This window comes from Microtus oregoni, unplaced genomic scaffold, assembly GCF_018167655.1.
Source record: "Microtus oregoni isolate MIOR12 unplaced genomic scaffold, Mior012 000033F_ref0000390, whole genome shotgun sequence".
NCBI classification, from domain to species: Eukaryota; Metazoa; Chordata; class Mammalia; order Rodentia; family Cricetidae; genus Microtus; species Microtus oregoni.
The window spans coordinates 21,539,023-21,565,795 of NW_024543092.1; positions in this window are offsets into that span (position 1 = coordinate 21,539,023).

Genomic DNA, 26,773 nt, shown 5'->3' on the forward strand with positions numbered 1-26,773 from the left:
ATACACACACACACACACACATATATATATATATATATATATATTTGTTCTCTACATAAAGACAAATTAGTAATGAGTTTCCCTAGTAGTAATGATGGATTCTATTGTGTCCCCTACATTTCTGTGGCATGTTACTTTTGTAATCTTTAATATTTACCAAAAAAGAAAGATTAGAAATACATGTGCCAACTGTGCCAAGTTTCATTAATTTTTTAACTAAGAAATTAACTGAATTATACAGGGACTGAAGCCTCCACTCACCCTCATAATCATCACACAAATGTTGAGACTACCTGACTCAGAGAACAAAGGGAGATACCCTGCAGGATATACCCATGGAGCTACTAGTTTGTTAAGTGTATTCTTAGGGTTTCTAGTAACAAATTATAGAAATGATACCTGAAAGTATAGTCTATTGCAATAAAAAAAACACCATGAACAAAGCAACTTAGGGAGGAAAGGGTTTGTATAGCTTCCATGACCCTATCCCAGCCTTTTATGAAGGGAAGTCAAAGCAAAAACTGATCAAGACCATGGAGGAATGCTGCCTACTGGTTTTCCCATTAGTGACATTCTTAATCTGCTTTCTTAGACTACCCTTGACCACCTTCCCAGGAATGGTGTCACCTGCAGTGGTCTGGACCCTCCCACATCAATCATCAATCAAGCAAATGCCCTATAGACTTGCCTAGAGACCAAGCCTACAGAAGAATTTTCTCAATGAATATTTCTTCTTCCCAGATGACGCTAAGTTGTGTAATGTTGACATAAATCTAGCCAGCACAAGTAATATTCAGACTACAGCATCTTGTGAAAAATCACACAGCAACAGGCATAGTTGTCTATCCCAATTTATAAACAAAGCTAATGTAATAGTTTTCTCTTACCCAGAGGGTGAGCACTGCTGAACTACATCATCCACTGACAAAATAAACACCACACATGTAGAATGCAGACAGTCTCAGACCAAAGCAGGATAGTCTGAACTTCAAGCTCAGTTTCTACCCCTGCATTCCATAGTAGAGAAAGAGTAACTAGGCTGGAAAGGTCTCCTGCACTGTTATTCAAAAATTAGTTAATACAAATAAATGATTTTAAGTATAAAACTAAGTGCAATAATAGAGATTGTTATACCAACTGTCTTTTCTCTTGCATACTGTTACCAAAGAATGACATCTTAACTTCAGAAACAGAAAAAAGACCTATATCATGCCAAATATATAGAGTGATGGCTTGGGTTACCAAAAGATAACAGAGAAGCATACCTGTGGACACAGCACATGTAGAAAGAAGAACAAGAAAGGGTAAACACTGGCTGAGGAAGGACTGATGCAGGTAATGAGCACAGGTGTCGTGAAAGAGGATATAAAGCTAATTGTTTTCTTAATTTTAGCACTGCCATGGGTTTTGTAGAGGTATGTTTATGTGTAGTAACATATAAGTGCATTAAAATATTTGACTGAAAATGTAAAATCTAACTGGAAGCGCCATCACTTCATATATGTGTATTATATATACATACATGCAAAGATATAGATATATAATTTTGGTCTGGCTAACTTTGCTGTGTGATAATTTTTACTTGCAAGTTATCTACATTAAAGTCATAATTATAAAAATTAAAGCATAATTACTTTTTATGCTTAGGACAGCAGTGGTTCTTTGGCATTTTTCTCATTTATAACAATTTTAGACTTTAACTTCCATGAGAAAAAGTGACAACGAATTTAAATCTCTGGATCGTTTGGAGTAGCATAGCCGTTTTCACACTGTTAATTCCTTCAGTTGGGAAGTCTCGCACCATCCAGTCCCTTCTTAAACATTTTCAATGTTTGAAACGTTTCTGTGTCATGCCCCCCCGCCTTCTTCAGCAGGTTATTCCCAGACAACTTCAAGCTATTCTGAATGCTAGTTTTTCATCATTTCTTTCCATAAAGTTTATTTGTGTATAAAGAAGTTAATAACTTTTGCATGCTTCATTGTATTCTATTTCCTGAAAGCGCTCCTCAGAGCTAAGAATTTTCTGATGAAGTATTGACAGTCTTTCAAGTATAGGATCAGATCATCTCCAAAGGGTAGATGTTGGGTGATGAATACGATGAATACTGTGCCCTTGTTCCTTCCTGTTGTATCTTTCTTATTCATTTCTCTTTTCTTATTGCTATGGCTAAGAATTGAGGCTTCTGTATGGAACAGGTGGGAAGAAAGCAGACTCCGTTCCACATTCCCAACTTTGGAATAAATGCTTTCAGTTTATCTCCAGGGAATGCAATTAGGTTTGTTAAATGTAGCCTTAATATGTTCCGTGACTTCAGGTCTTGTTTGGATTTTTGGCATAGTCATATCTGATGGGAACAGCAAAATTTATAAAGCCAGCACAGCTGCTTGACAAAGATCCACCAAAGCTGAGCCACATGATAGCCGCCATGACACCTTTGTTTTTGATCTCATGTTGCATGCTTGGGGACTTTTAATGTTTGTATAATTTGAGGATATTGGATTGCCGGAAATTTTTTTATGAATCATTTATGCCTACTCCCAGGAGTACTGCTTGTAAGCTTCTCCAGGAAAGTCCTGAGCATACTATCCCTCCCACTTTTAGGGAGATAACCTTATTTACATGAAGGTCTTCCTTATGCATTTGAGGTTGTGACATACATAAAGAAGTCACAGGTCTCTTTATGAAGCTATGACACATTGTTCAAATATCTGTCCCTCTACTTACTCAGGAACAAGATAATTGAAACAAAATAATTTAAAAGGGTCAATGAGATTCAGTGGGCTAGAGGAGTTGGCCACAGATCAGACAACAAGATTCTTCCTTCTCTATCCTCAGGTGAGCACATGACATACAGAAAACTGAGGTTAGCAGATCACCTCTGCCCTACACATGGACGTACACTGATGGGGAAAGAATGGTGTAGAAAGATGACAGAAGAATGAGGTGCCAGGATCTCCCTTTCTCAGAAAAGTCAGCTCGTGCAGGGCCAGTGTGGAATTTTATGACCGAGGAACACAAGAACGCCAGCATTAGTGTTTAAGTTTCTAAACACATATAAATAAATAAATTAACATAAAATAAATTCTATAAAGATATAAAATATAAACCTTATCTTATGTCAGAATTTGAATAATAATTGCAACAGTTCGGGCCTGAGGATTCTTTGTGCACTCTAGGCACTAAGAATTAAGTATTAATAATACCATTAGGAATTAATAATATACTTCTTGGGAATTTGGCTTGAAAATTTTCTTTCTGTCTAGTGTCCTTGAAACCACAAGAACTACCAGCTTGAGAACAGGCTGTCATATACCTCTAGATTTTTTAAATTTGGGTTATAGAGTTGATAAATAAAAAAGACTATAAAACATAACTCTGTTGACTAAACTTAAGGGGAAATGGTTGCAAAAGAAAACTCTGTTCTGTGACAGATTCAGTGATGACTAATCTTATGACCCCCGCTGTGCAAAAAGTTATACACATGTCAGAAAACAAAAAAATGATATGATCTCTGTTTTGGAACAATATGAATCTATCCCTGTGTACTGAATTCTGTATAAAGAAGCACTCTGGCTGCTAGTCAATCAGACTGCAAGATTCTCTGGACCTTTATGCCAGACTCATCCTTCCCTCACCGACTCCTTCCCTCTTTTCTAGGACCTGGCCGCCACCACCATCAGGACAGGCCCCCAGTTGTGTTTTTTTCTTTTATCAAGAAGGGATGTTGAACCTTGTCAAAACCTTTTCTGTTTCTGTTGAAACTATGTAATTTCTGTCCCCTCATTTACTTACATATTGTAATTCATTCATTCATTCATTCATTCACATGCATACACTGAACCATCCCTGCCCTATTGGAGTAACATTAATTTGTCCATAGTGTATGGCTTTTTACAATGTCTTATTAAGTTCACAAATATTTAACTGAGGATGCCTGTGTCTGTGTTCATTGAGAAAAAAGGCTTTTATTTTACTTTTGGTATCAGAGTAACATTGGCTTCATGGAAAGAACCTGATAGACTTGATGACTAATATGAACCATCAACCTGACAGCATTGAGAATCACCATGGAAACAAGCCTTTTGGCATGCCTGGGAAGCATTATCTAGATTAATCTTTGACGGTGTTATCATTCTGTGTCCTGGAGTCACAGACGGTATAGGAGAAAAGGTGGCTGAGCAAAAGCAATCTTCTCTTGCTGTCTTGAATGTAAATGCAGTGTGACCATCTGGTTCAAACTACCACTGCTGTGACGTCCCACCATGAAACTGGAGCCAAAATAAATCTTCCTTAAGTGGCTTTTGCCAAGTCTCTTCTTCTAGCAATGAGAAACGTGACTGACATACTGTGGTCTTTCCCTTCCTGCTTAGAGGAAGCAAGAAGAGCATACATGTCTGATAGGACTGAGCAGTGGATCTGTCTTACCCCAGGCTTTCCCACTTGGGAAGCTCTATTACCTCTTCAGTCATCTTTGCCTCTCTACACAGGTTTGCACTGTATCTTCTTAATTTAATTCTGGCATGTCATCTCTGTCTAGAAGTGGATCCTTTTCTCCTGGCTCTCCAGCTTGTTGAAAGGTAGGCTTTCAAAGCACCTCCTAATGATCTGGTTTTCATGAATGTCTGTTGCAGATGTTCCCTGTTTATCTCTTCCTTCACTCATGCCTCATTTTCTTTCTCATTCTTTTGCCTATTTGGCTGAGAAATTTTTGCTCATATGTTTTCAAACAATCATATTTTTGTTTCATTGGTTGTTTGCTATTTTCTCTTGGTTTCTTAATGTCCTCCTTGTTATTTACTATTTGGTTTTTTCTTTCTTTTTTTTTCTTATATTTACTTTATATGCATTTTTTCTGGCATGTATATCTGTGTGAGGGTTTCAGGTCTCCTAGAACTAGAGTTACAGACAATTGTAAGCTGCCATGTTGGTGCTGGGAATTGAACCAAGGTTCTCTGGAAGAGCACTCAGTGCTCTCAACTGATAAGATATCTCTCCATCTCCTCTATTTGTTTTTATCTACTCATTTTGGATTTAACTTATTCTTCCTCTCCTAAGACCATGAGGTATATGAATGAGTTATATGAAACGTCTCTTACGTTTCTTCCAATGTAAATGCCCAAGCATCATCTCTGCTAGACCCCAAAAGTCCCAAGGGGCTGTGCTTTGATTTTCACTCAGTGTTAGTAGCTTTTAGATTTTATCTTCATTTCTTCAATGACTTCATGCTCATTAAAGAAGTGTCTCATGAAATTTCCAAATACTGAATGCTGTTTTAGGTTTGCTTCCTGTGATCTATAAAGATACAGGGAAGTTTTTCAACTTTGTTTGTGAAGGATTGTTTTGGCCTACAATTTGACCTACTTTAGAGACAGTTCCACAGACTGCTAAGAGGGAACATGTATTTCCTTTCCATGGCATGGAACACTGTACAGATAGTTGTAAAGTACATTTAATCTAGGGTCTACTTTACCTCTGAAGTATCTTTGTTGCTTTTTTCTGGATAATATATCTATTGAGAGGCAGGTGTTAAAGCCACCCATCACTACTCTATCTGAACCTATCTACACTTTTTTTCCAAATTAATGTCTGTTTTATGAAATTGGGTGTCACTATGCTGAGTGTTATATGTTTAAAGTTATGATTAATGGTTCTTAGTTATTAATATATAGCATAGCATCTTCCTAAATTTTGATTAATTTTTGCTTGAAACCTAATTTATGAAGTAATAATGAATACCTCTATTTAAATCTGACTCCTATTTTCTTGAAATATTGACTTTGTTTCTATCACTTGGAGTCTGCATGTCTTTGACAGTGAGGTGTGTTTCCTGTTGAAAATAAATGGTTGGATCTTATTTTGTCATAATTGTTATATTTGATGATTTGAAATTTATTTACTCATATATTTATTATTCAGGACAAATGTACAACCTGCAGTAATCTGTTTTCTCCTATCATGTGGGCTCAGGGGATGAATTAGTAGCTCCTAGGTCATCCTTTTTAATCTTTTTAGACTTGACCATTTACACTGAGAGCTTAAAACAAGGGTCCAATGAGTCCTGTGATTTTGTTGTTTGCTCTGAGTACTGCTCCAATTCTTCTCACCTGATGTAATCTTTTCTGTGTGCTTGTGATTGACATCATCTTCTGTCTTCCTCTGAGTATAGGATCCTTCTCACTATCTTCAGCAATGCACACTTTGTGGTCATGGATATTACTGATTTATATTTATCTATGGAAAAAAAGATATATTTGCTGGACACAGTATTGTTGCCTGGTAGTTACTTCCTTTGAAGGACATCATCCAGTGCCTGTCTTGCCTGCCCCACGCCCATGGGTAGATCTTCTGTTAATGTGTACAGTTAGCATCTGCTGCCGAGTTGGTGTTTTTTTCTCACAGCTTTTTTACTGTTTCTTCTGGAATCTTAGCATTCTGAAGTCCCATAGAGTTCTGGTGCCCTGTAGTAAAGGTCTTTTCAGCATTAGATGTTCCAAAAAAAAAAAAAAAACAGTTTTACTACAGAAATAAAGTGATTGCTGGGGACTTGAGAGTACTTGGTTCTGAATAGTGGACTGTATGGTCCACAGGTAGCTCCAGAGTTTCGGCCACCAATTGGCTATAGCATCACTCTGTCTGATTGTTCATTTGTCCTAAGGCTATGATGTGGTTAGATCTTTCCCACAAAACATGGTTCTACCAAACATCATACCTTCAATTGTCCAATACAAGGCTTCTATGCTCTGAATTTCTTACCATACTCATGGTGTCCATCTCTGTATCTATGCATTCCCCTGATGCAACACTGTCTCTGGTTATGGCAGGCTGATTCCCTTCATGAGTTTTCATCAGTCTTTTTGATCATGTTCCTAAAGTAGCTGAGTCTTAATGAGCTTCCTTTCAAGTTGGTGCCTTCAAAGACCTGGGAAGAAATGAAGTCAACATTTTCTTGAATGCTGATCCAACACACAAGATGAGTTACAGTCACACAAAAGCTGCCAACTGTTGATGAGACTTGGAAGGAAATGTAGGCCTGTCAAGTAGGCAGGACCACCAGTCTCTTTCACTAAGTCACCTTCTGGAAGTAGCTTCTGTTGAAGCTCCATGATGGCAAATGATGTGGGATTTCCTTCTGTATGCTGTGAATACCATTGGATAATAAAGAAACTGTCTTGATCTGTTGATAGGACCAAACATAGGTAGGCAGAGAAAACTAAATGCTGGGAGAAAGGAGGCAGAGTAAGGAAGAAGCCATGAAGCCTCTGCCAGAGACAGACATGCTAAAACTTTGCTGGTAGGCCATGACCTCGTGATCATGCACAAATTAATGGAGATGGGTTAAATTTATATGTAAGAGTTAGCCAATAAGATGCTAGAGCTAATGGACCAAGTACTGATTTAATTAATACAGTTTCTGAGTGGTTTTTTGGGGGGCTGAGCTGCCAGGCACAAGGAAACAAACGAGCAGCTTTTTTTGCAACAAATTGGCACCCAATATGACCAACTAAAATCTACATAAAACCTGAGAAAGCTTGAAAAGGAATTCTAGATACTAAAAAGCAAAATTCAGCTGCATTTACTTTTCCAAATGGGTTTTGCTTGTAGGTAGCATACTGCGGCTCCTTTAAGAGAGGTTTTCCTGATTCAGCAGTAGAAAGAAAACAGCTGTGGTTGTGAATTGCCAGCTTTCTGGGTTGTGCTGCTAGTGCAACTGCTGGCTCTTTCAGGAGGTTGAGCATTTAAATGGGTTTTGTGAGCAGACTGCTACAACTTGCTTAATGGCAACATAGACTGATTGTGTGCCTAAAAATGGGGCTGTGAGCATGGCTCTTGGAGGCCGTGAACAGCTCTGCCATGCTGGGTCAAGGTGGGGCAAGCAGGCAGTGCCATATTTCTCCTAGCAATGGCGCTGCCTGAGTTAATAAGAAGGGCTTAGCATTTTAAGAAGCATTTCTGGTCAGAAAATAATTACAGATATACAATAAAGACAGATTCAGATGGAAAAGACCTCTAAATGGGTCACAGTGTTGGATAATGTACATAGACTTGGGAAAAAGAACAAAAAGAGTATAGACAGTTATAAAAAAATGAAATGGTTTTTAAAATGTCTTTAAAGAGACAGAGTACAGACAGTCATAGATTAAAGGGACTAAAGAAAAATAAGCCATGGAAGGATGGAAAATTGACAAAAGAGTCTGGAATATATATATATATATATATATATATATATATATATATATATTATTGTGTTTTATTTGAATTTTTTGACTGTGAAGGAGTTAAGTACGGAGAGACATTTCATTGTATGGACTGCTAAGTTAAATCAACACAAAGGTATCTTGAGTTTAAAATTTGAGTCTAAGGATATGTTGCTTTGGAAAAGAGATCCTTTTGCTTCCACAGAGGATGAGAACCTGTGGAATACTGCCAGACTGATATGATTTGATGGACCAAGGCTCCCTAAAAGGTTGCCATGAACACCCCCCAAATTACTTCACCCAGTTGCTGATTGAGATGAACCAACACACAGGATAAACCATGAAAAACCTGATTAACAATGACCTCAATCAGCAGGACATAGTCTAGAGAACTATGTTCAAATTCTCAGATATTGTTTATAAATGCTTGTTTACATTTAAAGGGGATATGTTATAGAGATTTTCATTGGTATAGATCTTGGCTTATTGATACAAATTTAAAGTCAATATTGTTATACTTTATATATATGTGTATATATATATATATATATATATATATATATATATATATATATATTTCTGCCCTTGATTAAGGTATTATGTTTGTGTAGCTCATTTAACAATGTAAAGTATAATTAAGACATATAGGTTAATAAATAATCATTGATAATAGTCAAACTTGTAGTCATGTTATTTAGATTTTCTAGATGTACAGAGATGTATTTCAGATGAATAGGAGTTCTTCAAATCTTTCAAAGACAACAGAATATGGCATTTAAAATATTTTAAGAACTTGGAACTTTTCATGACAGTGAGACACAGCATCTCCTGGCAGCACCAATCAACTTCAGGAGGAAGATGGTCATTGAAGGGGCTTCTCATGGAGTTGGTTAGCCATTTGGGCAAGAAACTGCTCTTTTCTGGACTGCTTGACGAACTGGACATGCAGGACCCACAGATAAATGACTTATGAACTTGCCTAAAGGTGAGAACATCCTTTGGGGTTTCTGTTTCATGAAGGAGTCTGTAGGACATTCTGCAGGACACAGAAGAAAGTGACTGACAAACTGCCAATATTGACAGAACTGTCTTTAAAATACCCTGCTTCGTGGAAAGTATGCTGGATATTATAGGCCTGTAGGCTGAAGATGGATACCTCAATGGTAAAAAAAGAACATTGGGTGACTGTCTAGGCAGCGAGATGTCTCTGTTATTTCTACAGTTTTGGAAGTTGCTTACAATGAACTTATTGTTTACTTAGGTAATATTATATCCTTCTGGAGTCTTTGATGGAGTTGAAGAATTCATTGTTATAGTTATAGGTTTCCTTAGTTATGATAAACGATAAAGGAGAAACAAATATTGTAACTATAATACTTGCTTGATAACAGTTTTGTTATATGTAATTTTACTATATTAAAGTTAAAGTCCTCCTTTTTTATTTAAACAGAAAAGGGGAGATGATGTGGTATTCCTCTCTGTATGCTATGAATACCATTGGTTAATAAAGAAACTGCCTTGGCCTGTTGATAGGGAACAACTTAGGTAGGCAGGGAAAACTAAACTGAATGCAGGGAAAAAGGAGGTAGAGTAAGGGAGAAGCCATGGACTTAATGGAGACAGATATGCTGAAACTTTGCTGGTAGGCCATAACCTCACAGTGATGCACAGATTAACGGAGCTGGGTTAAATTAATATGTAAGAGTTAGTCAATAAGAAGCTAGAGCTAATGGGCCAAGCAGTGATTTAATTAATACAGTTTCCAAGTGATTATTTTGGGGCTGAGCTGCCATACACTGGGAAACAAACTAACAGCCTCCTTACAACAAACTGCAGATGAAGCTGAATGGTGTCCACTCCTTTTGATACATTGCTCTTCTATTTCTCATCATTTTTGGCCATTCTTTCAACCATTTTGAGTCTTAAGATGTCTTTCTGAGCATTCTACACTTAGAATAAACCATGTCCTTCATTGCCATACTTTACACTTAAGAGCTCATTACCTAACACCTTACCTCAGGAATTGACAAAAACTCAGTATTTTAAAATACTATGCAAATTCACCTCCAAATAGCAGATTAATTGTAAAATTATGTCGTGAGGATAGAAGTTAGGCTAACAATAGCAATTTTGATGATAAATAAACTCGAAGAATTATACTAGTGGATTTAAGAGTTACACTAAAAATAATCAAAATAATCTGATTTTGTCAAGGCAGCAGAATACAGAATCAAACTGTCTACATCATCCCTTCCTACTGGACAAAGGCACTAGAAAAATCTAATGTGGAAAAAAATTGATGTTGAATAAATGCTGAATAAGCATTATGACATGATGGGTACTCTTGTGAAAATTATTGAAAATTGTGGGGATAAAGGGTTGGCTTAATCTTGAGGGGCTTACTGCCATGCCTGAAGGCGTGAGTTTGATCCTGGAAACCGACATAATAGAACAAAGCTAGTTTCCCCAAACTGTGCTCTTGCTTTCACAAGCACATCATGAATGCACACACATGTGTGCACAATAAAGAGTAAATGTAATTAAAAAGAGAAACTTGACCAGGTGTGATGATTGATGCCTATTATCACCCCTGAGAGACTAAGGCAGGAGAATTGCCTAGTTGTAGTCGGAGGCTGCTCATTCATTCCCAGCCACCCAGATCCAAAATAATCACACAGAAATTGTATTAATTAACACACTGCTTGGCCAATCACTTCAGTATGTTGTGAGCTAGCTCTTACATCTTAAATTAACCAATTTCTATCAATCTGTGTATCACCACATGGCTGTGGCCTACCGGTAAGGTTCCGTCCAGCATCTGGCATCTGTCTCCTGTGGCAGCTACATGGCTTTTTTTTCTCCACCTACTCTCTCCTCCACTATCTACTTGGAATTTCTGCCTTGCCATATTCTGTGCTGCAAGAGGCATAAAGCAGATTCTTTATTAACCAATGGTATTCACAGCATATGGAGGGGAATCACACATCACCTAGTGATCCACTTTTGTTTATATTTCAGCATCCTATGTGTTCTTCATCACATGGGATACTGTAAAGGCGATCACACCGATAAAAAACTATCAGGATATGTAGGCTATTTTGATTGCCACTCAAGTTGTGACTTCTATACTCTTATTTCACTCATTTGACATGGGTTTTTTTTTTACAAGATGTTTCCTCTGTTCAATCATCTCCAGTTTCATTTTCAGATTCAAGTATCATCTTTTGGGATTAAAAATCACTAAGTGATGTTTGGCAAGAAGTCCCCTTGAATTCCTGTCACCAATCCCAAAGTCTTGAATTCAGGACCCACATAGTAGTAAGAACTGACTTCCAAAAGTTGTCCCTTGATACACACACACACACACACACACACAGAGAGAGAGAGAGAGAGAGAGAGAGAGAGAGAGAGAGAGAGAGAGAGACCACATCCTTATTTTCAGTAGCTACATGGTGTGGGTTCCCACCCAGGTCTCTGCTGGATCCCACAGTCCCTCTGAAGAGCAGCACATTCTTATTTACACTGTAGGTCTCTCCTGCTGTATTTTGATGCTATTTTACCTCCCAGAAATGACCTATATAATTTTAGTCCTGCTAACAGCACTTTTGTTTCCCTCATGTTTAGATTTATCATTCTAAATAGGCCTTCCTTCTATATCTAGACATTGTGCATCGGAGAAACTTACAAATTAATGACCTCTCTCAGCCACTGTGATCATCCACATGCTATGTGTTATGGAAAACATTAATTTCACACCACCATTTAAAATGTTACAACCCAGATATTATTTTTATAATCTATTTTCCCTAGGCAATGAACTCAATCAAATATCAAAGATACTAGGAACATTTTTAGTTTAAAGGAAGAGTAGAGGCACTTAAATAGGAAAGTAAGAAAGAAGTTGAATTATATTCTGGAAAAGAATGGGCGATTGGTGCCTAAGTTTGATATGAAGGGTATTATATTGCTGTATCATTATGCTGTTTGTCTAATCTAATCCCATGGACTTAATAAACAACAATTTAACCAATGAGAAAACCAGACTGGCCAGACTGGCCCATGTGCTAATCTTGAATGAACATTGTTTGTATTCTCTTCCTAACCATTGCCATTAGTTCATTAGACATTTATCTTGACTTTGTTGTCTCTGCCTTAAATCAATATTAATCACAAGAAGAATGCTAATCACCCTATCTGTCAATTAATTAAAAGATCTCCCTGTTTGCATCTAGGACAGTGTAGCCTATCTGAGTATTAAACCTGAGAGGGGGCTGGAGACCTCTCTTGCAGACTGCTGGAGAGCAGACATTCCCCTAGCAACCAAGGGAGTCTCAGTCCCCTGAAGTGGAGTTTGGGCTTACTACGGCTTAGCCTGATGGGTTTTTCTTTCTAGTTTTTCAAGGCAGGGTTTCTCTGTAACTTTGGGGAAGTCACTCTGTAGACCAGGCTGGTATTGAACTCGGGATCTGCTTGTGCCACTACCACCTGTCATTGAACTGATAATTATGTATTGATTAAGCATATGCTTTGTTCTAGGCACTACCCTAGAGTTTCCCTGTATCTTTTCTCTGTAATTGCTTTACTATTCTTGTCTTGGATTTATCTGGATATTAGCTCTGTCTCTCTCTTCTGTGTGTTCCTTACAAACATATATATGTAAATCATACATATATGTATATAAGCCATACATCTAAGTCATACTCAACTGCTAATGAATATTTTAATATTATCTGCTCATTCTTGGACATTAAAGGCTGACAACATTGTCACATATTTATTTCCAGCAATTATTGACTTTCAGTGCGGTTTTTCAGGGTGATATCTTTGCTTTCCTCATTGCTGCAAATTATAACCCCAAATGATATACATTGGTGCTATGAAGCGCTTCACTGCAGTGAAAGGAGAACCATTCTTACATAGCTCTTGTAATACCAGAGAAGACTGCATCCGTGTCAGTAATTGTCAAAAAACACAGTGAAATGAATAGAGCTTGGAACCATGGGTTAAGTACTCACGTTTTAGGTAATTTTGTGTAATGATATAGCTGACACCCAATTGTCCCCAAATGAGCCAAGTAAATGATAATAAATTGAATACCTTAAGTCATGGTCAGTTTGCTATTTGGGGGCAAATGTCATGATTTTAGAACAGTTCTGATTGTTGCCAAACTCTTGCTTAGTTCATCTAAACCCCATTTCCGCTTCATTTCTTCCACTCAGCATTCTCTCATCTGGCTTCCAGAAAGTGGGTGACATCCCAGAACGCCGATTTCCTTTATAGATTGTTATGATTGCATATATGTTGTCTGCAGCATGTGTATTGAGAAGGGACACGTTTGTATGGAGTCTGCTGCTCTCGCTGAGGAACGCTGTGAGGGGGACCCCTCTGTCATTCAGAGGAGGGGTGTCTTTAGGTTCTCATCACTCCTCAGTGAGCTCTGCAACAAAGTGCCCTGGAATGACTGTGCCAAAGATCCAGGTCCTGAAGACTGACCAGAACTTCTTATCACGGAGAGTTGGATGTTATAGAAAAAGAATCAGAATTATCTCAGACTATCCATAATTCCCTACATAGCCATTCATTACTGGCCTCCACCTCTAATGTAATGTCTTTGGGATGATTAGGTAAAGTTTTAGGATGTAGGAAGAGGGCCTGCTTCTTCATGCTTAGACCTGAAATAATTACACGGAAACTGCTTTAATTAAAACACTGCTTGGCCCATTACTTCTAGCTTCTTATAACCCATTTCTTTTAATCTGTAAATAACCACAAGGTCATGTCCTACCAGTAAAGTTTCAGCGTCAGTGTGTCTATCTCTGGTAGCAGCTCCATGGTGTCTTTCTGACCCCGCCTTCCTCCTCTCATGCTATAGGTCAAGCCAGTTCTTTATTCATTAACCAACAAAAGCCACACATAGACAGAAGGACCTCCCACACCATTAGGATATATGAACTTAGCAGATAACTGTGACTTACTCCTCAAAGCTAAGGATGTAGGTAGATAGCACCTGAAGCCTGTAGGAGAGTCCCCATGCTGTGCCCACTGATGGATTTGGTAGTTGCGATGATTTCCATAATTTTCCTCTGTGATTCTGAGAGTCCGTGCAACCTTTTCACAGTAGGACGTACCATTCAGGCAACACTCATCTCTTTGTCCAAGCCAGTCACACTAATATTTTCTTCATAGTAAAGCCTTGTGGAGTTAAGGATTCTTCTCTCCTCCCATGTCTCTTTCCCTTCCTGTGGCTGTCTTCTTAACTTCACAGAGCCCAAGCACATTAAAAAATAATCAAACCAAAACAATGGCCATCTATTTTAACTGAAGATTTTAGGTCTTTTTCTTCATTTCTCTCATCATCCCTGATAAAGAACGTTAGTATTTTCCTTCTCTCACATCTGCACCAGACTGAGCAGACCCTCTGGCACTGGTAGAGTGAATGTCCACACCTGGAAATATCTTCAGAACGGACTTCCAATATAAAAATGCATAGGCTCAGAAATCAAAACTGGTAGGGTGAAGCCGACGCCAGGATCAGCAATGGCTGAGCACCATGGTGGCCTGAAGGTGTCATCATTTGTTGTTGAGAGTAAAAGTGTTCAGAGTTTAGGATGACTCTGCAGGAGGAGCAATAAATGGTCCCTCTTAATATTTCCATACACAGAACTCCAGAAGGTCCCCCTGGTATATGACTCTGCAGGAGGAGCAATAAATGGTCTTTCTTAATATTTCTATACACAGAACTCCAGAAGGTCCCCCTGGTAAAGAAGCCAAGTAGCTAGGAGGGAGATGGTGAGTGTGGGAGAGGGGATGAACTAATTACATAATTATTGGGGAATATTAAAGCAAACAGCAATCTGAGGGGGTGAGCTATCCGCAGGAATGAGGTCTCACAGGATGGCACCAAACAATAAAGGAGAGCCTGCTCGCGTGCGGCAGGGAACTAAATATTTCATGTTTCATCGTCAAGTTCATTTAAATGCACTCCTCTGAATAATTTTAAAGCTCCGGGAGTTTTAAAAGTGAGATTTCAACTTGCAGGATTTGAGAGTATAAATATGAGAAGTATATTTCTCTCCCTCTGCCTCATCCTCTCAGGAGGTGGGGCCAGGGGACACTCAGGCCACTGTGTGAGAAGCCAGAGTGTCCGTTCTGAGCTTAGATTGATTGTGTTTTCCTTCCTGAGAATCAGATGTGTCGGTTGTTAATATTAAAATCTCGCTCATGATGTGGGCTGACATTCTTGTTTTCATTAAATCGCTGCCTCTCAGCAGGAACCCAGACCAACTGGAGGTCTGTGTGGCTGTGTGACTTTCTGTAGGAAGCGTCCATAGAAGGGGGTGGGATTGTGAATAAGCCTCTTAGAAGAAAAATGAAGGCTCCCATTGTGTGAGACAAGAAAAGAGGCCAGTGTTTGCGAGTGGGCTGCTAATCTTTGGCTAAATTGTGGGAGCAAAAGGCATGGGTCCAACTCAGAAGCACAGCTGCATCTTCTAAGCTCAGTGCCTGCATAGAGCGAGTCATGTTCCTGTCACTGAGGAAAACCACAGCCCTACAACGTTTGTGATTAAAATTAATTACTTCAATTTTATATGTATCATGGTGTAAGTCACCTTGAACCCAGCCACCCTTCTCCAAAGACTCAAATGAAAGAAACCGTTCACTGACTAGAAGCTATGATTTCTGACACTCTGTCTCCTGCTTGGGCATACATCCACGGTTCCCCATGCTACTCACTCATGAGCATGCCGTATTCTATAAGCCAGTTTTGTAGCCACTACACACCCAACCCAGACCCCTGCTTCAGTCTCTGGGGCATCAAATGGCAAGTACCAAATACAACACACTCAGCAGTGACTGACAGCTCATTTTCCCATGATTCCATACTGTCCTCGTCACCTCTGTAGCTTGTGTTTTCCTCCTGTGCCAAGCTCTTCCATTGAGTTCAGGACTAACTATGTTATCAGGTTTCACTGCTCCCAGCCACATGACTCCATAGTTCCTTGGCCACTCTAAGCTCAACTCCCTCTTGGCCTCTACCCACAAGGAGGGCCTCCAGTTACTCAGTTACATAGCCCATTTTTTTTTTGCATGCCCATTCTCCATCATTTGACAGTGTACAATTCTAGAAGTCATATGTCCAATTAGAGGTTATAGACACTTTCTTAGCTAGCTTATAAGGCCAGCATGAGACACTTAAATGGTTAACGTTCTTTTTATGGGCAGTAATCTCAAATATTAGAATTGAATACATTAATAAATCCCTGCTAGGTCTGTAGGCTGTCTTTTCGATGGATTAATTATTACTGACAGGGGTGAACCATATTTTACACTCTGTTGCCTTCATACTTTGACAGAAGCATTGTAGTCTGGACATTTAATATACAGCATATGAACAAATAAACAAAAATTTGTTCAGACAGTTCCAGTATCGGTTCACCAATGACATCTTTGTCGAGCACATACACTGTTGGGAAACACTAACTGGATTGCCCGGATGCCTAGGACACAACCTGCAACTTTCAGAAAATCTAGAATCCCTCCAAACCATCACCTCGAAGTCTTCTTTTACAGAGACAGAGGAAGATGTGGAGAAACAAAACCGCAGACAGAAATCTCCACAACAGGAAGTAATCTTCTGGGACCTCCTTGCAAAACTGACATCCAGCATGGTTATAGAGCCAGTTGAATGATTTTGTTGTGACTAGTGGCCATGAGAAATCATGAAGATAGGTACCAGAATAAAGATGCCACTGTGGGAAGACAGCAACATGTCTTCAGCCCCTCAGGTGAAAGAGTTGTCCAAGTTAGAGCCTGGTGATCACAAACACTGCCCTTAGGTTAGGGGGAGTGTGAACTCAAAAAGCTCCTTAGTGTCTTTAAAAAAACCACACACACACACACAATAGCAACACCACCTACCATAAACCGGTCTTAGAGATAAAGATAACTGTGACCAAAAACACAGTGATTGCTGAAACCCTTGGAGACAGTAGATCCCCTGGCTGCTTGTATTAAAACATACAATAGTAACAATAATTTTCACTTAAACTTTTTTATCTTTATTTCACAGATGTATACTGTATTGTACACTCTAACTATTTTAATGGGCAATCTCTGGGGCTGACAGTGGTTTAGTGTAAGAACACTAGCTGTACAAAAATGAGGATCTGAGATCGAATTTCCAGCATCCAGATGAAAAAAGGACTGGGTGTGGCCATGTATGCCATGTATGCCTCTTATCCCAGCATTGTACTAGTGGACAGAGAGGGGTGATGGGTGCTGTGTTCTCTTTATACGCAGTCTAGCAGAAACGGTGAGTTTCTGCTTCAGGGAGAGACCATGCATCACAGCAATAAGACAGAAACCAAAAAGGAGGACACCACTGGTTCTCCACTGGCCTCTGCCTGCACATGCCTGGGGGCGTGGACCTGTGTGTATTCTTTCTATCTATCCTATCTATCTATCTATCTATCTATCTATCTATCTATCTATATCTCTATCTCCTGAACCTGTGCTAAGATTTTAAGGTCCAGTATCCAATCTCTCTTCCAGAGGAAGTCAGCAAAGTTCTCAGAGCTGACAGCAAGAGTCTGTACCCCACCTTTAGTTTCCCCCTCACTGGGATAGAAATGTCCTTCAAAACCTCATAGCTGGTTTGAATCGCTATACCAGTTATCTCCCAAAAAATCAAGGGTTATTGTTTAATACCACTCTCTACAATCTACCCACATTTCTTATTAGTCTCTTTTTAGTCATCACATTTAAATTATATTTTGTTAATTTCATAACAAATTATAGCTTTTCAAAGCAGTCTGTACTAATAATTTCCTAATAGTGTCATACAGTGGCTCCAATGGCATGGCATTCTGGGAAGACAGAAACTATCCAGTCAGCTAGAAGAATTCATGTTTCCTGGGGCGTATCAAATGCAGGAATGGCTAGAGAGAGCCATGACGAGTCTGAGGACAGTAGAACCTTTCTGCATGAAACTAGTGCGGTGGCTGTGCCCTTATAAACCCCTCCAAAGACAGGGAGTGTACACCCCGAGGTGACTATACCACTCCCACCCTGGTTCCTCGTGGATCTGATTATTGGGTGCATCTTTTAAACTATTTCTTTCACCTCATTCATGCCATTGAATTTAAAGCATTTTGTAGAGAGCATAAACCCAAAAGAGTTTTTTAAAATTCATTCTGACAGACTTTGCCCATGGTGAGTATTAGGCATCACCTACATTTCACATGAGCACCAGCAACACCTTTGTACTCTGCACGCCACATCTTCCCCTGCTTGTCTTTTCCTGCCCTTGTTCTTTGTTAAATGGATGTTTTCTATTATATCATTTTACTGCACATTTTTATTATATTTTGAGCTGTTTTCTGGGTGATCTTTGTAGACTATAACTGACATCACATTTTTGCCTATGCAATTTGCTTTGGACTTCTACAGTTAACTTTTCACCCCAATTATTATACCTTTCATCTACATGATAACTAGTGAGTGTTAAAATGATTTTTGTCTTTTACATTTCATTTTTTTTTGCAGAGACTTCCTTCTCATCCTGTTCTCAATGGGTTCCTTTGGTGTCTGAAAATACTTTAGAGACATGACATAAAATTATTTGTGTAAAAAAACAAGATTTGGGATGTTTTAGGGATACTTTCTATTGATTCCTTCTCCTATTTATAGACCAAATTCCATCATTTATTCATTTTGAAGCCTGGACATTCTTCATGACAGCATGGCAACTCCAGGAATCATGTCCCTTTGTCCTTGGAGTTTGTTTAGTTGATCATTATTTTTCTTGCTGTTGATCATTTTCACCAATTCTATAATATGTATTCTTGCCATGTGCAGCCCCGAGATTTCTGTTCTGTTAGTTTAGTGCTTGATGCTTAGGACATATATATTCCATAAATTCCTGGAATATCATTTTACCAAGGGTTTCTGTGCACCTGTTTGGCACACCCTAAATGCACAGGCACGAGAATTAAATTGGGTCACGTATTACTTTATTCTGGAACAAAACTCCAGAGTCAGTCAGAGATAAAGCTCTTTTGGGCTGTGTCTGGAAATCTATACAATTCACATGAGCACAGACACACAAACACACACACACACCAGGCTTTGTATATTCAGTCAGAGATAAAGCTCTTTTGGGCTGTGTCTGGAAATCTATACAATTCACATGAATGCAGACACACAGACACAGACACACACACACACACACACACCAGGCTTTGTATATTCAAGCCTAGCCTCTGCTTAACACTAACATAAGAACAGTATGTATTTCAAGGCTGGAGACAGTGTTCCATGTAGTACTACAGCAGCATCACAGGAACCATCAAAAATTAGGGTCACGGACTCAGAGTGTGGACCAGAGTCCACTCTGCACTCAGAAGAGCTTCCAGGAAAACAAGGGTAAACAAGAGACATCTTCCAGCATTCTGATGTCTGGGAAGTCAGAACTTAACCAGTAGGAGTCTGTGCCCTTTGGTTTTGTTGATTTGGCACAAACTAGAGTCATCTGTGAAAAGGAAACCTTAATTGAGAAAGTGCCTTCATCAGACTGCTTGTAGACAAATCTGGGGGATGTTATCTAAACCAATTAACTGACGGGAGAGGACCCAACAGCAGCGGGTGGTACCACCACTCTAGTTCTGGGTTAGCTACTATCTCAGACTGAGCAAGCCCTAGAGAGGGAGCCACCAAGCAGCGCTGCCCCATGACTTCTGCTGCAGGTCCTTCCCTGACTTCCTTTCATGACAGACTGTAAGGTATAAGCCAAATAATTCTTTTCTCTAAAGTTTCCTTTGGCCATGGTCTTTACCACAGAAAACAAACTAGGTCCATCATAGTGTCAGAGCACACCCAAGTTAATCTCCACCCTGCACTGAGGTCAGCCATTTACTTTGTCACACACAAGGAGCTAAGTAACACATTTGCATATGGTGTGGTATTGTTTTATGTCCATACAGTCACAAATAATCTGAGTTATTAAAATTAATAAATGAAATAATCAAATATGTTATATAAATTAATATGTAAACCTTACATACATTTCTATAACATATCAACATATTAAATTCTTAAGAAAAATTCAAAAACAATTCAAAACTTTTATAAAAACATTAAAACAGAATTGTAAATTATTATTGGGAGTTACTAAAAAATAAACCTGGTCTATTTTGAGACATTATAAAATTTGATATTAGCTGGGCAGTGGTGGCACATGACTTTAATCCCATTATTCAGGAGGTGGAGGCAGGCAGATCTCTGTGAGTTTGAGGCCAGCCTGGTGTATAGAGTGAGTTCCAGGACAGGCTCCAAAGCTACAGAGAAACCTTGTCTCAGAAAACCAAAATAAATATACAAATAAATAAATAAAAATTAAATCAATAAATAAAATTCGATATGGTGAAAAAGTATGCTCTTTAGCTAATTTGTAGTTTGTGACCCTTAGTTAAATTTCAATAAGGTTTTTATTTATTTAAAAAACTATAATTTGATGAGTTCATACTAAAAATTATATAGAAATTAAGTACGTTCCTATAGAATCATGATTATATTAAATTAGAACAAAAATTAACACAAGGGTCAGAGTAATTTTTATAGTAAGACAATATAAGACAATAAAAATTAAGAAGATATAGGTTTGCTACAAGAATAAAAAGCCTAGAACATACATAAAGATACACACCCAGCTGCCAAGTTTGTGATAAAAATAAGAGTGTCTGATAGTTTGGAGAGATGATCACTTCAATGAACTGTTCTGGGTTAATTGGATATTCACAGATAGTACAACATATCCCTGTCTCATACCTTAAGCAAACAAATTAATCTCAAGTTGCTCATAGATCTTAATGAGAACCTAAACAATACAGGATATAAGGAAATATTCTGCACTATTAAAACAAATGAAGACATCTTACATGGATGGCAAAAGCAAAACAGTCAGTTCAGGCTGCCCTAGTAATGGCTATGTATGTACCACGGAGAGATCCTGTTCCAGAATGTAAGGGATGTTTCTGAGGGACAAATGTCTGTACCCTGTCACTTGTATTAAATTAATAAAATGCTGATTGGTCAGTAGCCAGGCAGGAAGAATAGGCAGGAAGTATAAGTGGGGAAACCAGCCAGGAAATAGAGGCAGGGCAACGAGAACAGGAGAATTCTGGGAATTGGAAAGGGGCAGTCTGTAGTTGTCACCCAGACACAGAGGTAGCAAGAAATAACTGCCTTGTTGATGAAGGTACCAAGCCATGTGGCTAACACAGACAAGAATTATGGGATGATGTAAGTTATAAAAGTTAATAAGAAGCCCAAGTTAATAGGCCAATCAGTTTATAATTAATGTAGACTTCTTTGTGTTTCTTTGGGGCTAAATGGCTGTGGGACCAAGTGGGACAGAAACCTCAGTCAACAGTACATTGCTCCTAAGGGATAGCATTTGAGATCTGGGGTTGGTCTCTAGCTTCCACATGCATGCATACATACATGCAAACAATACACACACAGCACACACACTTACACACATACATACATATGCATGCACAGAGATGCACACACACAGACTCATACACATGCACACACAGACACACACACAAATGTACAAATGAAAGTAATAATAATAAAAACTATTTTCTCCAGATCTGCAGTTTAAGTCTGAGTCAGGATGTGTGTGGCAGGACCCTGCTAAGGACCCTTCTGGGTTGCAGACAGCTACTTCCTTGCTGAATCATAGCATAGCAGAGAGATGGAGAGTGATCCCATGTCATTTTTGGAAAGGCCCTGATTTAGTACAGAAAACACCCATGACCTTATCCAACCTGAAGCAACCCTACTCCTGAGTTTAGAGTGTTGGTTGGTGGATCTGGGGGATGGGTACCCAATCACCAAAGTATAAACTTTACTGAGCTTTGACTAATGATCTACCAATAAGTGTGTCAAGTAGCGGAGCCCACAGCTGGAAGAAGATACCTTCAGGTGACGTATGTGACAAACTAATATCCAAGATGAAGAAATAATCTTCCTAGTCACAAAAGGAAAGGAAGACTAAAAGTAGAAAAATATGGGCCAAAGGCTACTTCTAAATAGCAGATACATATCTGAAATGTATCATTAATTGCTCATTAATGGGGAAATATGTATCAAACTTGAAATGTACTCATCTGATGAGACGCTTGGAAGTTTTCAAACACAGCAGGCAGTTGGATATATGAACACACAGCAATTGTTACAGCATGCACAGACCTGTGCAAGATTGTCCTGGCTAGTTTAATGTCAAATGACACAAGATAGACACATTAGAGAGGAGGGAGCCTCAACTGAGAAAATGCCTCTAAAAGATCAGGCTGGGGGCAAGCCTCTAAGGCATTTTCTTAATTACTGTGGGAGGGCCCATCCTATTGTGGGTGGGGCCATCTCTAGGCTTGTGGTCCTGGGTTCTATAAGAAAGCAGGCTGAGTAGGCCATGAGGAGCAAGCCAAGAAGCAACCCCACTTGGCCATGGCCTCTGCATTGGTTCCTGCCTCCAGGTTTCTTCCCTGTTCTGACTTCCTTCAGTGATGGACTGTGATTTGAAGGTGTGAGCCAAATAAACTCTTTCCTCCCCAACTTGTTTTTGGCTATGGTGTTTCATCACAGCAATGGAAACCCTAAGACAAAAGTCAAGGAGAGTCTGCTTTCTTTGAGGGAAAGGGACCTGAGAGACTGTCCATGCTCTAGATGGTGGTCCTGTATTCATGCATGTAAGTGGACTTGGTGGAAAACAGGAACACATAAATTTGGAAGAGAACACTGGCAGAGGAAAAAGAGTGGGGGGAAATGGGGTGGACTTGATCAAAGCACATTGTGTGTGTGCTGCATTGTCCAAACTGTTTAAAAATTGAAAACGAAAATGAAGACAGCAGAGATCTGCTATACTCTGGACATTAAATCTCCCCAAAGTCTGTATGTTTAAGGTTCAGTCCCCAACTGGTGATACTCATTAGGAGATGGACTGATAAGAAGTGGTATCTAATGAAAGATGGTAAGGTCACTGGGAGGCTGTGCGAAGGACATGTGGCATCCCAACGCTTTCTTGTTTTTCCTCTCTCTATTCCTTACTACCACAAGGCAAACACCCTTAACCCTGACATGGGTTAACCCTCTCCTCCAGGCATATGTCACTACCATCCAGATGTTATGGTCTGTAGGAGGTCCTTACAAGGCTGGACCCTTAGCACTCCCTTGTGGCTCTCAGGACACAGAGGGTAGTGCACAAGAGCCTTGAGAGTGGCTCATGAGGTGGTGCATGAGGCCCTGTACCTCTGTGATAATATGTAAGTGGCTAATGGTAGACATTTCCCAGTCACCCAGACCCGAATAACCACACAGAAACTGTATGAATTACAAAATTGCTTGGCTGATGGCTCAGGCATATCTCTAGCTAGCTCTTACATCTTAAATTAACCCATTTCTATTAATTGTGTATCAGTATCAGGCTGTGGCTTACCAGTAAGGTTCTGGCATCTTCCTCCTTCGGCAGCTACATGGCATCTCTTTGACTCTGCCTACTCTATATATCTCTGTTCAAATTTCCCACCTGGATTTTTTTTTTTGCCCTACCATAGGCCAAAACAGCTTCTTTATTAGCCAGTGGTAATAAAACATATTCACAGCATACAGAGGAGAATCCCACATCAGCTAATTATTGCTAAGGGAAGGGATGCTTTTGACAGTAAAGCAACAGCCTGCAAGCCCTTCCTGTATCTAGATAATTCTTTGATCAGTGTTCCTCTGAGTAGTCCCAATTAAATTCAATGATTCACCAAGCTACACCTGGTAATATATTAACTACTTTTCTGTTGCTGTGAAAGGGCCCTGACAAAAAGCAACTAGGGGAGGAAAGGGTTTATTGGATTTACACTTCTATATTAGAGCCCACCATCCAAAGTAGTTGGGCAGGAATTCAATCAGGAACCTGGAAGAAGGAACCAAAGTAGAGTCCATGGAATAACACTGCTCACTGGTTTGCTCCTGTGGTTTACCCAGCTGCTTTCTTATACAACCTAAGACCACCCAACCAGTGTTGGCACCACCCACAGTAAGCTGGATCCTCCCAATCCTATCACTAATCAAGAAAATGGCCCGCAGAATTGACTACAGATACATACATGTGTTTGTGTCAAGCTGACAAAAACAAAACAGCCTGGCAATTTAGAGTTCTGTAGAGTTAAGAGTCCATTGCAACAGGAAAACAATGCAGTGGGAAGACAGGGTGGCAGGAGCACGAAGCTGAGAAATATCATCACAACCCACAACAAAGAGGTCAACCGGAAGTGGGAGCAAGGCTCCATTCTCTCAAAGCCCGCCCTCAGTGTCATAGTTCCTCCAGTGAGGCCACACCTTCCCAACTCTCTGAACAGCACCACTATGGGGACAAAGTTTCCAATGTCTAAGCTTATGGAGCATACTTCTAACCAACAGAGATGGGGTTCGTTAGCCAGACATTTCTGCCCCATCTGGGGCAAATCTATGTTCATGTTTTTCTAGGAAAAGTAAACATGACATCTTCACCATGATCTCCCTGCCTGCCCAGAAACAGTGCCCTATCTGAGGCCCAAAGGAATCAAGGACTGAAAGTTTTGCAACTGTAAACCAAAATCAACTGCTCCTCTTTGCATGGTGGCTAGCAGAGACACATGCACCTTTTAACTTCTGTCCAGGCCTTTGTCTGGCCCCTTCTGCTTTTCACGTCCCTTCTGTCTTCTTGCCTAGTGTATCCTGTAACTCCATGTATCTGTTACTCCTTCCATCTTGTTGCTCTTTAAAATTTGAGATCCTATGACAACTGTAATGTCTCCAAAAAGTCAGTTACATGTGCCCATTGGTCAGGCAGTAGATGCTGGGCCTTAACACCCAAAGAGTCAGACCCCACAGAGAATCAGGGAGTATCTTTCCCAGAAGTATTTTATATACCACAGAGGAGGATAGCATGCTACTTTCAGTATGCTCTTATTGTTTGTATGTGGAGAATGTACTGCCTACTGAAGCCACGGCTTGTAACACCTTCCAGGATGCTGTCTGTCACAGTTGATGTCTTTCATTCTATGCAATCTGTGGGATGGATGTACTTCCAAAGCTACAGCCTAGAGCTGAGTCCCACTGAAATACCCTAGATCCGTATTCCCTTGTCTGCTTAGGCTTCTCCTTACCTTCAGTGCTTTCTGGAATACTCTCTGATTTATGTATGTTTACTTCTGGTTGGAATGGGAAGTGTCGGGAAGGCCATGCTTGTTTCATTCAATGCTATAATCCCAAAGTTAGGAACACCCTGTCTCAACCATGTCCTCTGTGAATATTTGTGACAGCCCCCATCACACTGAAGTGTAGTTCTCTAGAACAGGGAAAATTCAAGCCCTCTCATTCACCATAAACCCTTATTATAGTCCACGAGGTCATCACATAGTCTACAGCTTCCGGGGATCAGCATGCGTGCCCAGGGCTTCTCTTCTTTTACCCGACAGCTTGACATATGTTGCTCTACACCTAAACTAACTCCTGACCTGCTAGCGGTGCACCAAGATAATATTTTATATAGCAAGCCACGCAGGATAAAGGTCTCTTTTCCAAAAGCCTTCACAGCGCTCACACTCTGCGTTAGGTACTATTGCCTGCATTTAGAGAAACAAAGTTTCTTTTAGAGCTCTGGAAATCAAAAAGTGGGAGCAGGTCCATCTGGCCAGTGTAGAGACATGATGGGGGCAGAGCCACAGGGTACATTGGAAGAGTGGCCCATGCTTCTAGGGGTGATGGTAGGGGAATGGGGTGGGATCAGGAGCAGATCTCCACAGAAACATAGGGGTCAGCAGGTCATGTTGCTCTTCAGAAGAAACTGTGTCTGATCCTGAATCACAGAGCCTACTGACCCCTAAGCTCTCTGCCTGCAGTGTTCTGAGCAGAAGGATATCCTGTTCTTTCTTGGTTTCCCATTCTGTCTTCCCTGTCCACACACAGTGAGTCCCACCCACCCTTAAACAGCTCCCTCTGTACTTCCTTCTGCAACCAGGTGTTGTACCCTAGAAATCTCCTGGACAAGGCTTAGTGGGTAAAATAGTCCCCAACAGACCAGAGGTGACTTTCCCTCAAGACATTATGATAAGGACACAGAAGCAAGGGACTGTTGAAATTGGAAAATAATTTTTCATTGGAAATGAGTTGCTAAAGTTAGGAGGGATTATTTGAGGCCAGAGGAAAACTGCTTAGCACTTCTAAAATTATACCAAGAAGCAGCTGCTTTCTGCGTGCTGGAGAAGATTGGTGTCATGTGTCTGTGTGACACTCAGGTACAGAAAGCCTGGCCTGCCCATCCTAGGTACACAGGGGTGATGGCTGCTTCTCTGGAGTCTGACAAAGGTCACCCATGGCCCTTGACCCAACAACCTCGGGGTGTGCTAGGTTTATCTTAGGACAGAAGTTTCCTCATAGAGAATGGCAACGAGCTAAGAGAAACTAATTTCTCCCTCCTCTGTAATTGATAACACATGGCCTCAATTACAGACGCTCCTGGGTGCTTTCTTAAAATTCACAT